The following is a 2,911-nucleotide window of genomic DNA, read 5'->3' as shown; positions in this document are numbered from 1 at the left end:
TAAAAGGATTGAGCAGAAGAAGAAGGACGAGGAGGAGGGTTAGATTTATATCTCCCTTCTCTCCTGCGAGAAGACTCAAAGGCGCTTACAATCGCCTTTCCCCCCTCACAACAAACACCCTGCAAGGTCGGTGGGACTGAGAGTGCTCGGAAGAACCGTGACTAGCCCAAGGTCACCCAGCTGGCATGTGTTGGAGTGCACAAGCTAATCTGGTTCACCAGGTAAGCCTCCACAGCTCAAGTGCCACAGGGTTGTGGCCAGGTTAAAACTAGGGGAGGCGGGAACAGAAGAGGGGTGAACCGCTTTGGTCCCCCCCCCCCCGCAGCAGAAAGGCAGGATAGAATTAAAATAGCTAAACTAAATCAACCCCAAATCCAGCGTCTCCTTCACTGCCGCTCACTTGCCAGCTCAGGAGCAACTTGGAGAAACCAGAATGGAGAAGCACCAGCCAAGGGCGGAGAAAGGTAGACCCCCGCAGGGCCAAATGGGATTCCTTGAGAGCAGGGCGAACATCCCCCCCCCCCGCTCCCCGGCCTCTTTAGGGGACCCCCTCGAGGAGGTGATTTGGGCAAGTTTTGCCTGTGGGGACCCAAGTGGGGACAAAGAGAAGAAGAAGAAGAGTTTGGATTTATATCCCCCCTTTCTCTCCTGAAGGAGACTCAAAGGGGCTGACAATCTCCTTGCCCTTCCCCCCTCACAACAAACACCCTGTGAGGTAGGTGGGGCTGAGAGAGCTCCCAGAAGCTGTGACTAGCCCAAGGTCACCCAGCTGGCGTGTGAGGGAGTGCACAGGCTAATCTGAATTCCCCAGAGAAGCCTCCACAGCTCAGGCGGCAGAGCGGGGAATCAAACCCGGTTCCTCCAGATTAGATTCGCGAGCTCTTAGCCTCCTACGCCACTGCTGCTCAAAGATGAAAGGCTTTTACAAGGGGGGGGTCCCCAAGGCTTCTTGCGGAGCCCCCCCTCCCCATGTAGTGCAGGCGGAGAATGAAAGCTGCTGGCACAGATTTCCAGGGGGGGCAGTGGATTCCCCCCTCCTCAATAATACCCCTTTGCTCTGCCAGGATGTCTGCTTTTCAAACCAACAGACGTGGTCGGGTTGTTCTCGCAAGAAACTTGGGATTTGTGGGGGGGGGGGGGTTGCCAGCTCCAGGGCAGGAACTTGGGGGTGGAATCTGGGGAGGGGAGTGTGGAGGGGAGGGACCACAGCAAAAGGAGCAGCAGTGGCGTAGGAGGTTAAGAGCTCGTGTATCTAATCTGGAGGAACCGGGTTTGATTCCCCGCTCTGCCGCCTGAGCTGTGGAGGCTTATCTGGGGAATTCAGATTAGCCTGTACACTCCAACACACGCCAGCTGGGTGACCTTGGGCTAGTCACAGTTCTTCAGAGCTCTCTCAGCCCCACCCACCTCACAGGTGTTTGTTGTGAGGGGGGAAGGGCAAGGAGATTGTCAGCCCCTTTGAGTCTCCTATAGGAGAGAAAGGGGGGATATAAATCCAAACTCTTCTTCTTCTTCTTCAAAATATAATCCGATGGGGGCCACCTTCCTGCGTGATCGTTTTCTCGAGGGTAACTGAGAGCCAGCGGGGTGTAGTGGTTAAGAGCAGATGCACTAACACCCCCCTGCACACACACACACACAGAGCAGCACAGCTTGAAGGTGCCCCCCCCCAACTCTCTGGCTCTCCCTTTGGGCCACCAGGGGCTTGCCCTAAAAGCCCTGATTCCCTCCGAGGGTAGCCCTGGGGCATCCGGCCAACTTTGGAAGCCACCCTGTGCCGTCTGGCTGGGAGGTCGCTCTGGCCAGGGCTGCAGTTTTGCAGTATTATGACCTATGGATGTGCCCCCCCTCTCCCCAAACCCTGGGCTTTTCAGTGTTGGAAGTGAAGGACTTTACACTCCTCCGCTGTTTCCTGCCTCAACCTACAGAGGAGTTTTTAACATATATAGAGCCACTATTTAATGCTATTTAATTCAATTGGATATTATTGTTTTTATTGTGTGCTCTATCTGTATGTTTTGTTCATCGCCCTGAGCCCTTTGGGGGAGGGCGGTTTATTATTATTATTATTATTATTATTATTATTATTATTATTATTATTATTATTATTATTAGTAGTAGTAGTAGTAGTAGTAGTAGTAGTAGTAGTAGTAGTAACAACAACAACAACAGTAATAATAATAATAATAATAATAATAATAATAATAATAATAATAATAATAATAATAATAATAGAGAGCTAGTGGCTAGATAGGGACCTAGGGATTTGACACCTTGACTCTATCATGCTGGTTCTATCCCTTTGATGTTAGACTGATACACTCGGGGACTTCCTTCCTTCCGGCTTCTTCCTCGACCCCTTCTCCATTCTTCTTCCTACCATGCCTAGAGAGAGGATGGATGCTCCGCGCATCCATCCCCATCCAGCTAGATTAGGATGGCATAGTGACTCTATCTACCTACCTTTCTATCCAGAATGGAGTTCACTAATAAATACTCTGTTTATTAGATTAGAAACTGCAACTGACTCCGACTTTCTTTTGTGTAAGCTTGCCGCACATTGGGATCCATCATGCACATGCACGCACGCACGCACGCACGCACGCACGCACGCACGCACGCACACGAGGTAAGGGCTTCTGCTGTGTTCTAGCCACCCGGGCCGCTGTGCTAACTACGAATAGGGATAATCTCCAACTACCAGGAGCACTTATCCCAACATTCAGGCCCCTTCCGCACATGCAGAATAATGCACTCTCAATCCACTTTCAACACACTTTGCATCTGGATTTTACAGTGCAGAATAGCAAAATCGGAGCCAGCCCCCCCTAGTCCAAATTGCCACTCTCTCCCACTGAGATCTCCCCCCTCCCCAAACACCACTCCAAATCTCCAGGAATTTCAAAATTAA

The sequence above is a fragment of the Sphaerodactylus townsendi genome, linkage group LG08, assembly GCF_021028975.2.
Source record: "Sphaerodactylus townsendi isolate TG3544 linkage group LG08, MPM_Stown_v2.3, whole genome shotgun sequence".
NCBI classification, from domain to species: Eukaryota; Metazoa; Chordata; class Lepidosauria; order Squamata; family Sphaerodactylidae; genus Sphaerodactylus; species Sphaerodactylus townsendi.
The sequence above is the reverse complement of the archived record's forward strand: the minus strand, read 5'-3'. Positions refer to the sequence as shown.